Source organism: Choloepus didactylus, chromosome 5 (assembly GCF_015220235.1).
Source record: "Choloepus didactylus isolate mChoDid1 chromosome 5, mChoDid1.pri, whole genome shotgun sequence".
Classification (NCBI taxonomy): Eukaryota; Metazoa; Chordata; class Mammalia; order Pilosa; family Megalonychidae; genus Choloepus; species Choloepus didactylus.
This window is the reverse complement of record NC_051311.1, coordinates 50545061-50567006: the sequence shown is the minus strand read 5'-3', so window position 1 is coordinate 50567006 and position 21946 is coordinate 50545061.

Sequence of the window (21946 nt, the reverse complement as noted above, 5' to 3'; positions counted from 1 at the left end):
CATTAGATATCTGAGGAGAGCCCTTTTTTTTTTTTTTTTTTTAATCTTTTTTCTTTTTCTAAAACAATTACTCTAAGAAGCCCAATACAGAGAGCTTCAAAGACTTGCAATTTGGGCAGGTCAAGTCAAGAGCAGAACTAAGAGAGCTCTGAGACAAAAGGCAATAATCCAGTGCTGAGAAAATTCACTAAACACCACAACTTCCCAAGAAAAGGGGGGTGTCCACTCACAGCCATCATCCTGGTGGACAGGAAACACTCCTGCCCATCGCCAGTCCCATAGCCCAGAGCTACCCCAGACAACCCAGTGTGACGGAAGTGCTTCAAATAACAGGCACACACCACAAAACTGGGCGTGGACATTAGCCTTCCCTGCAACCTCAGCTGATTGTCCCAGAGTTGGGAAGGTGGAGCAGTGTGAATTAACAAAGCTCCATTCAGCCATCATTTCAGCAGACTGGGAGCCTCCCTACACAGCCCAGCAGCCCAGAACTGCCCTGGGGGGACGGCACTCATCTGTGACATAGCACAGTCATCCCTCAACAGAGGACCTGGGGTGCACAGCCTGGAAGAGGGGCCCACTTGCACGTCTCAGGAGCCATACGCCAATACCAAGGACTTGTGGGTCAGTGGCAGAGACAAACTGTGGCAGGACTGAACTGAAGGATTAGACTATTGCAGCAGCTTTAAAACTCTAGGATCACCAGGGAGATTTGATTGTTAGGGCCACCCCCCCCCCTCCCTGACTGCCCAGAAACATGCCCCATATACAGGGCGGGCAACACCAACTACACACGGAAGCTTGGTACACCAATTGGACCCGACAAGACTCACTCCCCCACTCACCAAAAAGGCTAAGCAGGGGAGAACTGGCTTGTGGAGAACAGGTGGCTCGTGGACGCCACCTGCTGGTTAGTTAGAGAAAGTGTACTCCACAAAGCTGTAGATCTGATAAATTAGAGATAAGGACTTCAATTGGTCTACAAATCCTAAAAGAACCCTATCAAGTTCAGCAAATGCCACGAGGCCCAAAACAACAGAAAATTATAAAGCATATGAAAAAAACAGACGATATGGATAACCCAAGCCCAAGCACCCAAATCAAAAGACCAGAAGAGACACAGCACCTAGAGCAGCTACTCAAAGAACTAAAGATGAACAATGAGACCATAGTACGGGAGAGAAAGGAAATCAAGAAGACCCTAGAAGAGCGTAAAGAAGACATTGCAAGACTAAATAAAAAAATGGATGATCTTATGGAAATTAAAGAAACTGTTGACCAAATTAAAAAGATTCTGGACACTCATAGTACAAGACTAGAGGAAGTTGAACAACGAATCAGTGACCTCGAAGATGACAGAATGGAAAATGAAAGCATAAAAGAAAGAATGGGGAAAAAAATTGAAAAAATCGAAATGGACCTCAGGGATATGATAGATAATATGAAACGTCCGAATATAAGACTCATTGGTGTCCCAGAAGGGGAAGAAAAGGGCAAAGGTCTAGGAAGAGTATTCAAAGAAATTGTTGGGGAAAACTTCCCAAATCTTCTAAACAACATAAATACACAAATCATAAATGCTCAGCGAACTCCAAATAGAATAAATCCAAATAAACCCACTCCGAGACATATACTGATCACACTGTCAAACACAGAAGAGAAGGAGCAAGTTCTGAAAGCAGCAAGAGAAAAGCAATTCACCACATACAAAGGAAACAGCATAAGACTAAGTAGTGACTACTCAGCAGCCACCATGGAGGCAAGAAGGCAGTGGCACGATATATTTAAAATTCTGAGTGAGAAAAATTTCCAGCCAAGAATACTTTATCCAGCATAGCTCTCCTTCAAATTTGAGGGAGAGCTTAAATTTTTCACAGACAAACAAATGCTGAGAGAATTTGCTAACAAGAGACCTGCCCTACTGGAGATACTAAAGGGAGCCCTACAGATAGAGAAACAAAGAAAGGACAGAGAGACTTGGAGAAAGGTTCAGTACTAAAGAGATTCGGTATGGGTACAATAAAGGATATTAATAGACAGAGGGGGAAAATATGACAAACATAAACCAAAGGATAAGATGGCCGATTCAAGAAATGCCTTCACGGTTTTAACGTTGAATGTAAATGGATTAAACTCCCCAATTAAAAGATATAGATTCGCAGAATGGATCAAAAAAAATGAACCATCAATATGTTGCATACAAGAGACTCATCTTAGACACAGGGACACAAAGAAACTGAAAGTGAAAGGATGGAAAAAAATATTTCATGCAAGCTACAGCCAAAAGAAAGCAGGTGTAGCAATATTAATCTCAGATAAAATAGACTTCAAATGCAGGGATGTTTTGAGACACAAAGAAGGCCACTACGTACTAATAAAAGGGGCAATTCAGCAAGAAGAAATAACAATCGTAAATGTCTATGCACCCAACCAAGGTGCCACAAAATACATGAGAGAAACACTGGCAAAACTAAAGGAAGCAATTGATGTTTCCACAATAATTGTGGGAGACTTCAACACATCACTCTCTCCTATAGATAGATCAACCAGACAGAAGACCAATAAGGAAATTGAAAACCTAAACAATCTGATAAATGAATTAGATTTAACAGACATATAAAGGACATTACATCCCAAATCACCAGGATACACATACTTTTCTAGTGCTCATGGAACTTTCTCCACAATAGATCATATGCTGGGACATAAAACAAGCCTCAATGAATTTAAAAAGATTGAAATTATTCAAAGCACATTCTCTGACCACAATGGAATACAATTAGAAGTCAATAACATCAGAGACTTAGAAAATTCACAAATACCTGGAGGTTAAACAACACACTCCTAAACAATCAGTGGGTTAAAGAAGAAATAGCAAGAGAAATTGCTAAATATATAGAGATGAATGAAAATGAGAACACAACATACCAAAACCTATGAGATGCAGCAAAAGCAGTGCTAAGGGGGAAATTTATAGCACTAAACGCATATATTAAAAAGGAAGAAAGAGCCAAAATCAAAGAACTAATGGATCAACTGAAGAAGCTAGAAAATGAACAGCAAACCAATCCTAAACCAAGTACAAGAAAAGAAATAACAAGGATTAAAGCAGAAATAAAGGACATAGAGAACAAAAAAAACAATAGAGAGGATAAATATCACCAAAAGTTGGTTCTTTGAGAAGATCAACAAGATTGACAAGCCCCTAGCTAGACTGACAAAATCAAAAAGAGAGAAGACCCATATAAACAAAATAATGAATGAAAAAGGTGACATAACTGCAGATCCTGAAGAAATTAAAAAAATTATAAGAGGATACTATGAACAAATGTATGGCAACAAACTGGATAATGTAGAAGAAATGGACAATTTCCTGGAAACATATGAACAACCTAGACTGACCAGAGAAGAAATAGAAGACCTCAACCAACCCATCACAAGCAAAGAGATCCAATCAGTCATCAAAAATCTTCCCACAAATAAATGCCCAGGGCCAGATGGCTTCACAGGGGAATTCTACCAAACTTACCAGAAAGAACTGACACCAATCTTACTCAAACTCTTTCAAAACATTGAAGAAAATGGAACACTACCTAACTCATTTTATGAAGCTAACATCAATCTAATACCAAAACCAGGGAAAGATGCTACAAAAAAGGAAAACTACCGGCCAATCTCCCTAATGAATATAGATGCAAAAATCCTCAACAAAATACTTGCAAATCGAATCCAAAGACACATTAAAAAAATCATACACCATGACCAAGTGGGGTTCATTCCAGGCATGCAAGGATGGTTCAACATAAGAAAATCAATCAATGTATTACAACACATTAACAAGTCCAAAGGGAAAAATCAATTGATCATCTCAATAGATGCTGAAAAAGCATTTGACAAAATCCAACATCCCTTTTTGATAAAAACACTTCAAAAGGTAGGAATTGAAGGAAACTTCCTCAACATGATAAAGAGCATATATGAAAAACCCACAGCCAGCATAGTACTCAATGGTGAGAGACTGAAAGCCTTCCCTCTAAGATCTGGAACAAGACAAGGATGCCCGCTGTCACCACTGTTATTCAACACTGTGCTGGAAGTGCTAGCCAGGGCAATCCGGCAAGACAAAAAAATAAAAGGCATCCAAATTGGAAAAGAAGAAGTAAAACTGTCATTGTTTGCAGATGATATGATCTTATATCTGGAAAACCCTGAGAAATCGACGATACAGCTACTAGAGCTAATAAACAAATTTAGCAAAGTAGCGGGATACAAGATTAATGCACGTAAGTCAGTAATGTTTCTATATGCTAGAAATGAACAAACTGAAGAGACACTCAAGAAAAAGATACCATTTTCAATAGCAACTAAAAAAATCAAGTACCTAGGAATAAACTTAACCAAAGATGTAAAAGACCTATACAAAGAAAACTACATAACTCTACTAAAAGAAATAGAAGGGGACCTTAAAAGATGGAAAAATATTCCATGTTCATGGATAGGAAGACTAAATGTCATTAAGATGTCAATTCTACCCAAACTCATCTACAGATTCAATGCAATCCCAATCAAAATTCCAACAACCTACTTTGCAGACTTGGAAAAGCTAGTTATCAAATTTATTTGGAAAGGGAAGATGCCTCGAATTGCTAAAGACACTCTAAAAAAGAAAAACGAAGTGGGAGGACTTACACTCCCTGACTTTGAAGCTTATTATAAAGCCACAGTTGCCAAAACAGCATGGTACTGGCACAAAGATAGACATATAGATCAATGGAATCGAATTGAGAATTCAGAGATAGACCCTCAGATCTATGGCCGACTGATCTTTGATAGGGCCCCCATAGTCACTGAACTGAGTCATAATGGTCTTTTCAACAAATGGGGCTGGGAGAGTTGGATATCCATATCCAAAACAATGAAAGAGGACCCCAACCTCACCCCCTACACAAAAATTAACTCAAAATGGACCAAAGATCTCAATATAAAAGAAAGTACCATAAAACTCCTAGAAGATAATGTAGGAAAACATCTTCAAGACCTTGTATTAGGCGGCCACTTCCTAGACTTTACACCCAAAGCACAAGCAACAAAAGAGAAAATAGATAAATGGGAACTCCTCAAGCTTAGAAGTTTCTGCACCTCAAAGGAATTTCTCAAAAAGGTAAAGAGGCAGCCAACTGAATGGGAAAAAATTTTTGGAAATCATGTATCTGACAAAACACTGATATCTTGCATATATAAAGAAATCCTACAACTCAAGGACAATAGTACAGACAGCCCAATTATAAAATGGGCAAAAGATATGAAAAGACAGTTCTCTGAAGAGGAAATACAAATGGCCAAGAAACACATGAAAACATGTTCAGCTTCACTAGCTATTAGAGAGATGCAAATTAAGACCACAATGAGATACCATCTCACACCGATTAGAATGGCTGCCATTAAACAAACAGGAAACTACAAATGCTGGAGGGGATGTGGAGAAATTGGAACTCTTATTCATTGTTGGTGGGACTGTATAATGGTTCAGCCACTCTGGAAGTCAGTCTGGCAGTTCCTTAGAAAACTAGATATAGAGTTACCATTCGATCCAGCGATTGCACTTCTCGGTATATACCCGGAAGATCGGAAAGCAGTGACACGAACAGATATCTGCATGCCAATGTTCATAGCAGCATTATTCACAATTGCCAAGAGATGGAAACAACCCAAATGTCCTTCAACAGATGAGTGGATAAATAAAATGTGGTATATACACACAATGGAATACTACGCGGCAGTAAGAAGGAACGATCTGGTGAAACATATGACAACATGGATGAACCTTGAAGACATAATGCTGAGCGAAATAAGCCAGGCACAAAAAGAGAAATATTATATGCTACCACTAATGTGAACTTTGAAAAATGTAAAACAAATGGTTTATAATGTAGAATGTAGGGGAACTAGCAGTAGAGAGCAATTAAGGAAGGGGGAACAATAATCCAAGAACAGATAAGCTATTTAACGTTCTGGGGATGCCCAGGAATGACTATGGTCTGTTAATTTCTGATGGATATAGTAGGAACAAGTTCACAGAAATGTTGCTATATTATGTAACTTTCTTGGGGTAAAGTAGGAACATGTTGGAAGTTAAGCAGTTATCTTAGGTTAGTTGTCTTTTTCTTACTCCCTTGTTATGGTCTCTTTGAAATGTTCTTTTATTGTATGTTTGTTTTCTTTTTAACTTTTTTTTTCATACAGTTGATTTAAAAAAGAATGGAAAGTTAAAAAAAAAAAAAAAAAAAAGAAAAACAAGGGAAAAAAAAAAAGATGTAGTGCCCCCTTGAGGAGCCTGTGGAGAATGCAGGGGTATTCGCCTACCCCACCTTCATGGTTGCTAACATGACCACAGACATAGGGGACTGGTGGTTTGATGGGTTGAGCCCTCTACCATAGGTTTTACCCTTGGGAAGACGGTTGCTGCAAAGGAGAGGCTAGGCCTCCCTATGGTTGTGCCTAAGAGCCTCCTCCCGAATGCCTCTTTGTTGCTCAGATGTGGCCCTCTCTCTCTGGCTAAGCCAACTTGAAAGGTGAAATCACTGCCCTCCCCCCTACGTGGGATCAGACACCCAGAGGAGTGAATCTCCCTGGCGACATGGAATATGACTCCCGGGGAGGAATGCAGACCTGGCATCGTGGGACGGAGAACATCTTCTTGACCAAAAGGGGGATGTGAAAGGAAATGAAATAAGCTTCAGTGGCAGAGAGATTCCAAAAGGAGCCGAGAGGTCACTCTGGTGCGCACTCTTACGCACACTTTAGACAACCCTTTTTAGGTTCTAAAGAATTGGGGTAGCTGGTGGTGGATACCTGAAACTATCAAACTACAACCCAGAACCCATGAATCTCGAAGACAGTTGTATAAAAATGTAGCGTATGAGGGGTGACAATGGGATTGGGAAAGCCATAAGGACCACACTCCACTTTGTCTAGTTTATGGATGGATGAGTAGAAAAATAGGGGAAGGAAACAAACAGACAAAGGTACCCAGTGTTCTTTTTACTTCAATTGCTCTTTTTCACTCTAATTATTATTCTTGTTATTTTTGTGTGTGTGCTAATGAAGGTGTCAGGGATTGATTTAGGTGATGAATGTACAACTATGTAATGGTACTGTAAACAATCGAAAGTATGATTTGTTGTGTATGACTGCGTGGTATGTGAATATATCTCAATAAAATGTAGATAAAAAAAAATCAAAAAAAAAAAAAAAAAAAAAAGCCCATCGTCCGTGGTGGTTCGATGTGCTGAGCCCTCTATCATGGTACTTGCCCTTATGAAGCTTGTTACTGCAAAGGAGAGGCTAGACTTGCATATAATTGTGCCTAAGTGTCTCCCCCTGATTACCTCTTTGTTGCTCAGATGTGGCCCTCTCTCTCTCTCTCTGACTAAGGCACCTCAGCAGGTGAACTCACTGCCCTCCCCCATATGTGGGACTTCATTCCCAGTTGTGCAAATCTCCCTGGCAACATAGGATATGACTCCCGGGGATGAATCTGGACCCAACATCATGTGATTGAGAATATCTTCTTGACCAAAGTGGGGATGCAAAATGAAAAAAAATAAAGTTTCAGTGGCTGAGAGATTTCAAATGAAGTCAAGAGGTCACTCTGGTGGACATTCTTATGCACTATATAGATAACAACTCTTAGGTTTTAAGAGTTAAATCCTCAATAACAGTAATTGGAAGTCAACAGGTAATGTTGAATTTAATGTATTGGAATAGCTAGAAGTAAATACCTGAAACTATCAAACTCTAACTCAGTAGTCTGGACTCCTGAAGATGATTGCATAACAACATAGATTATAAGAGGTGACAGTGTGACTGTGAAAACTTTGTGTATCATACTCCCTTTATCCAGTGTATGGATGGATGAGTAGAAAAATGGGGACAAAAACTAAATGAAAAATAGGGTGGGATGGGGGAATGATTTGGTTGTTCTTTTTTTTACTTTTTATTCTTATTTTTATTCTTTCTGGTGTAAGGAAAATGTTCAAAAATAGATTGGGGTGATGAATGCACAACTCTGTGATGGTACTGTGAACAGCTGATTGTACACCATGGATGACTGTATGGTATGTGAATATATCTCAATAAAACTGAATTTAATTAGAAAAAAAAAAGCTCATTGTCCAAAGGAAACAGTAAAGCCAAATGGCAAAGCAAAAAAGTTGCTGGCAGTGGGACCAGACGTAAGGAAGTAGAGATTGGGGAATGTAATTAGCATTCACGTGGCAGGAACTATCCTAGATACTTAATATACCCAAACACTACAACAACCTTAGTGAGGGTGGTTTTGTGAAACTTGGGCTTTACTAACATGGAAGATAAGGCTTAACTTGTCTAAGGTTATACAGTGAGCAAGAGGAGCAGGTAAAACTTGAACCCAAGACTGTACAACTTCATAGTCTAACTCTTTCCTCTATATACTGAAGAGGGCATGATAGCACAGAATCCAAGGGAAAATAAACCCAAGAATTCAAGCCATTATTGGCATCAAGAAAACCTGTGAGCAGGTATTAGGTCTCCATCACTGGGCTGGATGACGTGTAAGGGAAGAGACTGACAAGGATGAAGTTAGGTGCTAAGCCTAAGTGGCCTTTGATATATCCAAAGAGTCACCCAATCACAGAACCCAGGACAGAAGGCAATTAGAAGTACAATTCAAGAAAGGGTGATGTGATGCTGAGCTGCTGAAGTACCTCCTGCAAAGATTCATGAAACATGGGAGAATGGTAAAGTGAAACCCCAGGATTATAGTTGAGCAGAGGCCTGAAGAACAAACTGCCAGTTTGGAGAAGACAACAGGATAAAAGACAGAGGCTGGTGGGGGTTAAAACATAATGATGCCCCCCCCCCAAAAAAAATGTTTTTTTAATTAAAAAAAATTTTTTAAATGAAGCTCATAGATGGTTTAAAGCGGTCTTTTAACATTAGAAAAAACTGATCAGAGTGTGACATATATTGGAGAATTTGGGGAATATTAATGAACAAGCACTTAGAACAATCAGCAGATGAAAAAAAAGTATTTAACCTCAGGACAAACTAAAGTTGTAAAGTAAAAAATACTACCATGATATGCTACTTGGCTCCCGTCTAAACTCTTGCTATTGTTTAAACAATAGCAACAAAAATATAATAGAAATATACTTAAAAGATGGAAAGAAGAGAAGAGGGCGTGGAAGGAGTAAAAGAATTAAATCCTCAATAACAGTAACTGGAAGTCAACAGGTAATGTCCAAAATTGATAAACAGTCATATAGATAATTTATTTAGAAATAAGGAGAGAAATAACAGAAAAGTGGCTAAAGGAGCTCAAAGATGCATCAGAACTTCATTCCTTTTTACGGCTGAATAATACTCTATTATGTATATATACCACATTTTGTTTATCCATTCATCAGTTGATGGACACTTGGGTTGCTTCCGTCTTTGGCAATTGTGAATAAAGCTGCTATAAACATCAGTGTGCAAATGCTCATCTGTTCAGGAGCTGCTTTCTATACGAACCTTGAAGACATCATGTTAAGTGAAATAAGCAAGACACAAAAGGACAAATATTGTATGATTTCACTGATACGAAATGAGTAGAATAAGCAAACTCAAAAGAGTCAGAATTTAGAATACAGGTTACCAGGGGATGGGTTGGGATAAGGAATGGGAAGTTAATGCTTAAAAGGTACAGAGTTTCTACTTGGGATGATGGGAAAGTTTGGTAATGGATGGTGGTGGTGGCAGCACAACAATGTGAATGTAATTGACCACAATGATCCATGTATTTTAATGAGGTTAAAAGGAGAAAATTTAGGTTGTTGTGACATTACTAGAATAAAGATTTTTTAAAAAATCTATGGAGCTGCACTACATGGTGAACCCTAAGTTAAACTGTGGACTACAGTTTATAGTACAACTAAAAAAATGTGCTTTCATCAATAGTAACAAATGTACCACACTAATACAAGGTATTAATAATAGTGTGGTAAATGGGAAACCTGTATTTTATGTATCATTATTGTTTAACCCACAGTTCCTGTATTAAAAAAATTAATTTTTTTTTTTTAAAAAGCTGCCTGGGTCACCCAGAGAAAAATGTTAGGAGTGATCATGATTGAATCCTGCTGATGGCAGTAGTTCCCACACTTTAGGGTGCATCAGCATGACCTGGTGAGCTTTTAAAGATGCAGATTCCTGGGCCACAACCCCAGAGCTTCCCCTTGGGTAGTTTTGGGGTGGAGCCCAGGAATCTGCATTTTCACAGGAGGTGCTGATGCAGGAGTGCAGAGCCTATGCTGGGAGAAGCCCAGGCAGCTGCGGGTGACTGAACCGAGGTCTGAGGCAAAATCAGACACTGGGGACATGGCCAGGCAGGGGAACAGGCAGGGCCAACCTCGCTCCCCCGCCTGGAGGGAGGCAAGGGCGATGGAGGCAGAGGTGGGAAGCCTGTGGCTCCCTGGGGCTGGAGGGCCAGACTCTTAGGGCCTGGGGACTGTCTTCAGAGGCCCCTGGCTGGGAAAAACCCACCTGTCCTCTGGCCGCTGCTGGGGCCTGGAACTTTGAGATGCCCAATTAGAGCTTGCCTCCACTCCAGCTCTTCCTGGGAAATGATGAAGAGTTTGTCTCGAGCGTCTCTGGTGGCCAAGCCTCGCCTTGGGCGTCCCACTTGCCTGGAGAAACAACCCCAACCGTGCCACCTTGGCCACTAATCCATGGGGCTCTGTGAAGCTCTTGAGACCCTGCAAACACTTAGGGACTTGCCTGCAGTCTCCTCTGGGCAACTCAGCTATAGTCATGCTGTCTTCTGTGCTGAAGAGCCTGTGGGATGGACACACAGATGTTCGTTCAGAATGACCCCACCAACTCTCACTTCCTGACACTTCCATGGGCTGTAAAGTTTTGGGACTCTCAGGGTTTCGTGGCTAATCCTTATCATCTCTGTGCTCCCCTCAAAAATAAAATACAACACAAATCCCTAAAGCAAGCCTCTTGAAAACAATTCTGACTGTAGGAGGCAGGACCTGCCAGGAAGGAAAATGCCCAGACCCCTGGGCTGGAGGCCCGCAGCGCTGCACAATAGCCCTTCCAGGGGGAAGAGGAGGCAGAGGCCGAAGTGAGAACAGCGTGGCGTGTCACTCAAGGAAAGTGGCCACCTCAACAGAGCTGACCCAGGCGACTCCACAATCCCCACAGAGGACTTTCCTGCTGGGCATCTAATTCAGTATGTCACAAACCAGCAGAACGGTGGTGTCAGTGTGAGGAAAGGCTTTAGAAATGGATGTAGGTAAATACAACGAATCCTTTACAGGTAAAATGTGAGTCATGTTCTACATTTAATAAAAACATATTCTCAGGAAAAAAAAAAAAAGTTGTAAAACATACCACTAGAGAACAAATACTATATCTAATAAAAACTAGGTAAGGAAAGTACGCAGCATTGTAAATGCACTAAATTCTTCATTTTTATAGCAGGGAATCAATAGACAATGTCTAAATCGATGTACCAAGATATTAAGGGATAAGCATGTTATTTCAGTTCCGTAATAACCACCACAGAAACTTAAAAAACAGGAAATCGTGCCAATGGTAGCTTCTGGGAAGTGGTACTGAGGGAGCAGTTTGCGGAGGGGAGCATCAAGTTTAGTTTTCATTTTATGCTTTTCTGTACCATTTTAATTTTGCTATGTGCAATGCATTATCTCTATCATTAAAATACATTGAACAAGGAAGGAAATGAGAGAGGGCGGGAATAGCAGGAGCCAGTATGACTCTATTAGCATCATTTGTTTCCTAATTTGGTTATGAGACTGGTAGATTAAGAGAACCCATTACTGTCATATCCTAGACCCTCTTCTAGGAGCTGGAAGTGTAGCAGTGAATTCTAGAAGGTAAAATAAAACAAACACAGTCCCCAAGGAACTTATATCCAAGTGTGGGAAGCACACATCCTAGGTGTTAAGTTCTAAAGAAAGGGTCAAGGGGATGCCTCAGGGTAGGGAGATACGTTGCAATTTTAGATCGGGTGGCTAGAGAAGGCCTCACTGAGAAAGCACCTAAATGACTAGAGACCTGAAAGTGATGAGGGAGTGACCACATGGATATCTGGGTGGAAACCATCCAGATGAATAGCCAGTGCAAGGGCTGTGGGGCAGGAGGGTACCCAGTAAATTCCAGGAAGAGCAAGGAGGCCAGAGTGGCTGGAGGAATGAGCAAGGGATGACGTCAGAGAGGTAAGGGGGTAGGGGCAGATCACGCAGGCTTTATTGGCTCTTTCAAGTACTTTGGCTTTTATTGTGAACAAGATGACAAGAGAATGCCCTGAGATGTGTTATAGCATAGTGCTTCTCAGACTTTAATTTGAGCACAAATCATCTGAGGACCATGTTAAAATGCAGATTCAGTAGGCTTGAGCTGTGCATTTTTTTTCTGTTTCTAACAAGCTTCCGGTGATGCTAAAGCTGCTGATGTGCAGACCACACTGTGGGTGGCAAGGGGAACTCATCCAAGCAGAAAAAAGACTCAAGAAGACAGCTTTCGATAGAGAGGGGCAAGCTGCTTTTAAAAGTTCTAAGCTCTATGTTGCTGCAGGGAGAGGCTAAGTCTACTTATAATTGTGCCTAAGAGTCTCCCGCTGAGTGCCTCTTTGTTGCTCAGATGTAGCCTCTCTCTAGCTAAGCCTACGCGGCAGGTGAACTCACTGCCCTCCCCCTATGTGGGACCTGACTCCCAGGGGTGTAAATCTCCCTGGCAATGCAGGATATGACTCCCAAGGATGAACCTGGATCTGACATCAAGGGATTGAAAACATCTTCTTGACCAAAAGTGGGAAGCAAAATGAAGTAAAATAATTATGGCTGAGAGATTTCAAATGGAGTCAAGAGGTCACTCTGGAGGTTATTCTTACACACTATATAGATAACCCTTTTTAGGTTTTAATGTATTGGAATAGCTAGAAGTAAATACCTGAATCTATCAAATTGCAACCCAGTAGCCTTGATTCTTGAAGATGATTGTATAACTACGTAGTTTACATGCGGTGATGGTGTCATTGTGAAAACCTTGTGGCTCACCCTCCCTTTATCCAGTGTATGGATGGATGAGTAGAAAAATGGGGACAACAACTAAATGAAAAATAGGGTGGGATGGGGGGGATTATTTGGGTGTTGTTTTTTACTTTTACTTTTTATTCTTATTTTTATTCTTTCTGGTGTAAGAAAAATGTTTAAAAATTGATTCGGGTAATGAATGCACAACTATGGGATGATACTGTGAAAAGTTGATTGTATACCATGGATGACTGTATGGTATATGAATATATCTCAATAAAACTGAATTTTAAAAAAAAGTTCTAAGCTCTAGAGACTTTTTACTCTTATGGTCAGATAAGGTTACCTGGCCCAATAACAATGTATACTAGCTAAAGAAGGAAGGAGTTCTTCAATTTGCAACTTCATGCAGACAGCAAAAGGATCTGCTGAAATTTGACTAGCCCACAATTATCCTTGACAAACATCTACAATTTCCTGTATATATGTTTATACAACAAACTATAAGGAATATTGTGGGTTCTAACTCCAGTCCTGATTTCCTCCTCGGTAAGGAACTGGTGCTATCCTTTAAGTAGTGGAGGTATGAAACGAATTTCGGTCTGGATCACTCTGAAGTCCCTTTCTTGAAGGTTCTAAATTGTTCTTGTCCTGTGTGTTTCTGTCCCTTACTTCAAAGTCCTCGGTCCTTGCTCACCTCATGCGCTGGTGTGGTTTTAACCATTGTTTGTTAACCCTGGGAGTGGCTGCAGCTCTCCTCTCCCACTTCTGGGTCCAGGCTCCAATAGTCCATGATCTTGTGCTCTGCAGGCTCAATTCTTTCATGGGGACAAAGTGTTAAGGCTCCTTTGGTGGGCAGCTGAGAGTTCTTTGTGCTGAGAGCTCAAATTTTAAAATGGCCTCCATTTGTACAAAGCCCCCTCCCTGTCTTTATGATATCATTGACATCTACTCAAGAATGGCAAATTAGGACATTTCTATTTATTCATGCCATGTCCAATGTTATGTGGCACACAATATATAATACCTAAAAAATGAGGTGATTCTTTAATTTATGACTTCCTGGAGACAACAAAAAGATTTGTTGGAATTAACAGCTTAATTTCAGCAAAATATTTGATAAAACCCTCATTGATTCCTCATGAACAAGGTGGAATAATAAAGGATATACAGTGGGGTGGGTTCATGGCTGGTTGGAGAAGGCTTTACAGAGAATGCTGATTAACTTGGAGGGTGATCTCTCCAGGGGCCCGCTGCAGGGCTCTGTTCTTAACCTCCACCTTATCACCTTGGTTAGTCATAACTTCAGGGTGGCTCTTGCTAGCAAGTTGGTCAATATCTTTGTTTGATCTGAGGTTGGAAAGGAAGGCTAATGTTAGGTGACAGAATTAGGACTCAAAAAGATCTGGAAAGATTAGAACCTGGTCAGAGTCTAATAAAATAAGATTTGATTAGGATAAATATATGTCCTACGCATAATTCCCCCAAAGCAATTTCATAAGTTCAAGATAGGATGAAGAGTAGGAGGTGGGGTGATATTCTTCAGAAGGATATGTGAAAAAGAACTCAGAGGAAATCGTTTGAATATAAGCTATAGGCCTGCATTACTTCTTCTAATAAAAAATATATCAACAATGTATTGAGAATGCCCCCAAACTTCACACAATCTGCAAACTGGCTACCACACTTTAAGACAGGCATTGACAAACCAGAACCCATCTGAAAGAGAACAACCAGGCTGCCAAAAAGTATATGAGGAATGGGCAAAGGACCTAGAGTTGCTTCGCCAGGTGAAAGAGGGGGCTCTGGGGAGGGCATTATTGTTTTCTGATATGTTAAGCATTGTCATAAAGAAAAGGAATCAGAATATGACAAGGAAGTAAAATTACACACCACAACTTGGATGTGCAAAAAAATCTTAACTTGATTTTTTATAACTTTTCTTACTATGCTCCTGGGCTGCTATTCTACCTTGGGGTTGAGGTGAGATTAAAGATGACTCTGTCTCTTTTGGTTTAGAACAGTCTCTTTTGAGTATTAACACAGTAGTTCATGATTTCAGTTCAGTCAGTTCTGGATGCTTCCCCTCTGCCGTCTTGGGTTCTTCTCCCCAAAGATCAGATAAGATCATGGTGGGTGAGGGGGTTCTGGGTCATCTTGAGTTCACAGAGAGATGCCCACCTGCAAGGTGACACCATGTTGCACATATAATGCTGAATGAAGGGCTTCTTTAAACAGACTTGCTGTTTTTTCGAACAATACTCTGAGAGGCAATAAGCAAGCCACCTGCTCTGGGATCCCTCAGATGAGAGACAGATGCAGGTTTTGTGAAGGATAAATCATATTCAATTGGGGCAACCCTCTTCAAAAAAAGGAACACACAACAATGAACACAAAATTTGGTGTGAAAATGAGTATCTACTTAGAATGAGAAAAGAGATCCCAACAAATATATTTTTAAAGCTGATGAATATCACAAGTATCACAAAATCCAGAAAAATAACAATATTTTTGTTAATTCACTGCCTGACACACTTCTATAATATATTTTCCTACTTCTTTTCCTGTATTTCCTCTATTTGCTACATACTCTTTGATTACATTTTCACATGACAAATTTTGGAATAGCATTTTCTATAGAGAACCTAGAAAACTAATTCAATCTTTCCTCAAGCTTGGTTGATTATTGATAGTTTAGAAAAGTTTCTTTCAGTTCCACAACTCTTTAGTAAGAAATTTCATATACATCCTTAGGATTGTTGTTAAATTTAGGAAATGCCTCCATTTAGTTTCTTTCACATATGAACTATAAGATTTCAAGGCAATTTAAATATTCTTGTGCAGGGACTAATCTTAAATGTTTTTTGAATTGGTGACATTGAATAACTAGTTTGTTATTATTGTGTCCATTGTAATGACATATGATCAGTTTTTAATCCTTTTTTGATGTCGTTATTTTGGGTCATGTTAGCAAATTAAACTCTTTTTCCAATATGTTGTATAATTCACTCCTCTTCTTTAATTGGATTATTAAAAAGTCTAAGTCTATTCATTACTTCTATTTGAAATTTATCTCCTCCCTTTAATTGATGATTTTGGTGTAATCTGAAAATAGTTTTCTTACAATCCAAGTCTGTCAGCATAATTTACATTTTATTGTCTAACTATATTGCTTTTATTTCACATTCCATTAATGCTTATCTGAATTTTCTCTAAGATCTTAATACATTTAAAGATGACAACAGAAGGTACCCATTATATAAACCCGAGTCAGAATTCTGTGATTTTTCTCACATTTTATACTGAAATGCTTAAAACATTTTCCAAATTGAAGTTAAAATGTATATTCAACCTTTATCAAAAACTTCATTCCATCCATGGTGGACAGCCTTTAGGATGGTCCCCAGTGATACCTACCTCCTGATGTTCATGCCCTTGTGCAAATACCCTTCCCTTTTAGGCGAACTGGACCTAGTGACTTGCTTCCAACTAAGAGGATACGGCAAATGTCATGGGATGCCACTGTGGCTTCCATCTCACTTGCCCTCCCTTCTTGTTCTACCCGTTCACTGTAATGGAAGCTGCCACCATGTTGTAAGCTGCCCCAGGGAGAGGCCCACATGGCAAGGAACTGCCAACAGCCAGGGAGGAGCTGAGGCTCAGTCAGCAACCCACGTGAAACTGAATCCTGTCAACAAGCACTTGAGTGAGCTCGGAAGGGAATCGTCCCCATATCAAGCCTTGAGACACCCTGATTGCACCCTTGTGAGAGACCTTCCATTGGAAGATGCAGATAAACCACATCCAGATTGCTAGCCCACAGAAACTGTGAGATAATGAATGGTTATTGTTTTAAGCTGCTGAATTTTGGAGTAACTTGCTATGCAGCAGTAGATAAAGATAACTAACACACCATCACAATTGTTTAATACATGGGACATTCATCATGCTATACAGTGCATTATCAAGCATAATCTTGAGAAGTGAGAACTTTTATTTTGACTAGGCATTGACGAAAACCAAATCATCTGCATACAAATTTATGTATCTGATGATAGAAAGAACTTCCCCCAGACTAGCTTCTAGCTCCATACATTTAAAACCTCATTTCTCTTCCATTATTTACATAATTCATATCAAATTACTAAATCTGGCCCTGCACCTTCATGGCATAAAACAGGATGAATCAACAAAATGGGTGTAGGAGAATTCCTGGTATACAGCGATGTGCGGAAACTGTCTCATATTAGCTCACAAGAGCTGACTGCTCACTTTTCAGGAATTTTGGGAGGCCATTGTTATACACAGCCATTATTAGAATTAAATTATATAAACTTACAATTAAATAAATAATATTAAAAACAAAGGAAATATATACTCAAATCTCATCATTTCCCAATACTTTCACTACATTCACTATGCTTTTGAGAATATTTATAGGTATTATATCTGTATGGTGCAAATATTGTACAAGGGTGTGCTACTGCATGTCTCTTCCCAACACCATGTTCAGTAATGCCACATTGATAGCATGAAATAGCCCCAGTGGGAACATTTACACCATCGAAGTCAGCAAACACTACAAATCTGGCCTGGTAGCCATTCCCACTCCATGACAGCTAGCCATAACATAACTATACACAGATCTGACTACAACCTATGTAAATATATCCCTCAAAACCCAAATAAAATGCAATCTGGCTGGATGCCAAAAGTGCCTTGAACACCCCTACAACACCTGACAGGAGGATAAGAGTGATGGAGAGGACATAAGAGAGGAAAGAAACACCGGCTCCAACCAATTGCAGTTAAAACATCTTTTGTAAACTTTTTTTTTTTTTTTTAAAGAAGATTACGTGGACACATTGTTAGGGCTCTTCCTAGAACACTGGAAGAAGCTGCAGCAAGTGAGGGGCCCTGAACGTAAGCTTCATTAGTCTGGCTAGGGTCTTGTCAATCTTGTTGATCTTCTCAAAGAACCAATTTTTGGTGTTATTTATTCTCTCTATTGTTTTTTTGTTCTCGGTGTCATTTATTTCTGCTTTAATCCTTGTTATTTCTTTTCTTCTACTTGGTTTATGATTGGTTTGCTGTTCATTTTCTAGCTTCTTCAGTTGTTCCATTAGTTCTTTGATTTTAGCTCTTTCTTCCTTTCTGATGTATGCATTTAGTGCTATAAATTTCCCCGTCAGCACCGCTTTTGCTGCATCCCATAGGTTTTGATATGTTGTGCTCTCATTTTCATTCGTCTCTATATATTTAGCAATCTCTCTTGCTATTTCTTCTTTAACCCACTGATTGTTTAGGAGAGTGTTGTTTAACCTCCAGGTACATGTGAATTTTCTAAGTCTCTGATGGTTATTGACTTTTAATTGTATTCCATTGTGGTCAGAGAATGTGCTTTGAATCATTTCAATTTTTTTAAATTTATTGAGGTTTGTTTTGTGTCCCAGCATATGATCTATTCTGGAGAAAGTTCCATGAGCACTAGAGAAGAATGTGTATCCTGGTGATTTGGGATGTAATGTTCTATACATGTCTGTTAAATTGAATTCACTTATCAGATTGTTTAAGTTTTCAATTTTCTTATTGGTCTTCTGTCTGGTTGATCTATCTGTAAGAGAGAGTGATGTTTTGAAGTCTCCCACAATTATTGTGGAAACATCAATTGCTTTCTTTAGTTTTGCCAGTGTTTGTCTCATGTATTTTGTGGCACCTTGATTGGGTGCATAAACATTTATGATTGTTATTTCTTCTTGTCGAATTGCCCCTTTTATTAGTATGTAGTGGCCTACTTTGTCTCTCATAACATCCTTGCATTTAAAGTCTATTTTATCTGAGATTAATATTGCTGCTCCTGCTTTCTTTTGGCTGTAGCTTGCATGAAATATTTTTTTCCATCCTTTCACTTTCAATTTCTTTGTGTCCCTGTGTCTAAAATGAGTCTCTTGTATGCAACATATAGATGGTTCATATTTTTTGATCCATTCTGCCAATCTGTATCTTTTAATTGGGGAGTTCAATCCATTTACATTCAATGTTATTACTGTGCAGGCATTTCTTGCATCAGCCATCCTATCCTTTGGTTTCTGTTTGTCAGACACATTTTTTCCCTCTCTCTCTTAACGTCCTTTAACATACCCATACTGAATTTCTTTAGTACTGAACTTTTCTCCATCTCTCTCTCTCCTTTTTTTGTTTTTCTGTCGGTAGAGCTCCTGTTAGTATCTCAAGTAGGGCACGTCTCTTGTTAGCAAATTCTCTCAGCACTTGTTTGTCTGTGAAAAATTTAAGCTCTCCCTCAAATTTGAAGGAGAGCTTTGCTAGATAAAGAATTCTTAGTTGACAATGTTTCTCTCTCAGAATTTTAAATATGTCATGCCACTGCCTTCTCGCCTCCATGGTGGCCTCTGAGTAGTCACTACTTAGTCTTATGTTGTTTCCTTTGTATGTGGTGAATTGCTTTTCTCTTGCTGCTTTCAGAACTTGCTCCTACTCTTCAGTATTTGAGAATCTGATCAGAATATGTCTTGAAGTGGGTTTATTTGGATTTATTATATTTGGAGTTTGCTGGGCATTCATGATTTGTGTATTTATGTTGTTTAGAAGGTTTGAGAAATTTTGACCAACAATTTCTTGAATACTCTTCCTAGACCTTTACCCTTCTCTTCCCCTTCTGGAACACCAATGACTCTTATATTTAGATGTTTTATATTCTCTATCATATCCCTGAGGTCCATTTTGATTTTTTTTATTTTTTTCCCCATGCTTTCATTGTCCTTTCATTTTCTGTTCATTTTCCTCAAGGTCACTGATTCACTGCTCAGCTTCCTCTAGTCTTGTACTATGAGTATCCAGAATCTTTTTAATTTGGTCAACAGTTTCTTTTATTTCCATAAGAATGTCTATTGTTTTATTTACTCTTGCAATTTCTTCTTTATGCTCTTCAAGGGTCTTCTTCATGTCCTTTATATCCTGTGCCATGCTTTCATTGTCTGTCTTTAGTTCTTTGATTAATTGCTCCACGTACTGTGTCTTCTCTGATCTTATGATTTGGGTGTTTGGGTTTGGGTTATCCATATTGTCTGTTTTTTTCATATGCTTTAAAATTTTCTGTTGTTTTTGGCCTCTTGGCATTTGCTTAACTTGACAGGGTTCTTTTAGGACATGTAGACTGATTCAAACACTTATCTTTAATTTGTCAGATCTATGGCTTGGTGAAGCACACTTTCTCTAACTAACCAGCAGGTGGTGTCCGCGAGCCACCTAGTCCCCTCAAGTCAGTTCTCTCCAACTTTGTCTTTGTGGTGAGTGGGGTGTGAGTCTTGTGGGGGTCCAATTGGTGTACCAAGTTTGCATGTGTAGTTGGTGCTGCCTGCCCTGAATGTGGGGCATGTCTGAGAGGTTAGGGAGGGATGGCGGCTTTAATGATCAAATCTCCCAGGTGTTCCTGGAGATTTAAAGCTGTTGCAATAGTCTAATCCTTCAGTTCAGTCTCGCCACAGTTTGTCTCTGCTGCTGACCCACAAATCCATGGTATTAGAGTATGGTCCCTGGGACTTGCAAGTGGGTCCTTCTTCCAAGCAGTGTCCTCCTAGGGCCTCTGCCAAGCAAAGACTGTGCTATGTCACAGGTAAGCACCATCCCCCAAGGGAAGTTCTGGGCCACTGGACCATGTAGGGGTGTTTCCAGCCTGCTGAAAGTATGGCTGAATGGGACATGTTAATTTCCCCCTTTTCACACAGCTCCGCTTTCCCAGCTCTGGAATAATTAGCTTCAGGTGCGCGGAAGGCTATTGTCCATGCCAGATATTGTGGTGTGTGCGTGTGTTGTTGGAAACACTTCCTGTCACAATGGGTTGTTTGGGGCAGCTCTGGGCTGTGGTGCCGGCACCAGGCAGAAGTGTTCCCAGCCCACCAGGAAGATGGCTTTAAGGGGATGCCCCCCTTTTCTTGGGAGATTATGGTGTTCACTGAATTTTCTCAGCCACTAGGTTTATTGCTTTGTCTCTCAGAGCTATCTTAGCTCTGCTCTTGCCTGGGCCCAAATTGCAAGTCTTTGAGGCTTTCTGTAATGGGCTTATTAGAGTAATTGTTTTAGAAAAAGAGAAAAAGATAAAATAAAAAAGAAAAGAAAAGAAAAAGAAGGGCCCTCTTTGCAGATCTAATGGGCTACTGAAATGCCAAGAGATAAGGAGATTAGGGCCATTAAGGAACAATCAAGAAAGCAGAGAAACCAGTTCTTCAGACAAGGGTCCTTGCCCTCTGGATTTGTATATGTGCCTGATTCTGTTTGAGCCCTGCCTTTCTCCATTTTATGTTCACTGGAACTCCAAAAAATCTCTGTTTTTATTTTTTGGGTTTTTTTTTGTTGCTGTTGTTTTGTTTTTGCTGTTTTTGCTGTTTTTGCTGTTTTTGCTATCCCTATCTCCTCTCCACTGAGCTGACTGCTCCAGGATTCTCCGGTGTCTGGTCTCAGTTTTAATGGGGTTTTGATCAGCAGTTTTTGGAGTTTTGATCAGCAGTCTGAGTTTTCAAGCTGCAACTGCAGTTCTCCCTCCTGGTTCCCAGTACTGACAGCCCCTCTTCCCACAGGACTGAACCTGGCAGGGAGGGGCACAGGTTCCCTGGCTGCGAGAACTTACAGATTTCACTGATCTCAGCTGTTCCACGTGTTCATGAGTGTTGTATGAAGTATGCCCAAAGTTAAATTGGTCTGCGGTGTCTGGTCCACGTAGTTCCTGGCTTTCTACCTACTGCCCTGGAGGAGTAGCTAAAACCCACACCTCACCACTCTGCCATCTTGCCCTGCCTCCACTTCATTAGTTTCAAGGTAAATCTACTCTCTCTGTGTGTGTTTCCACT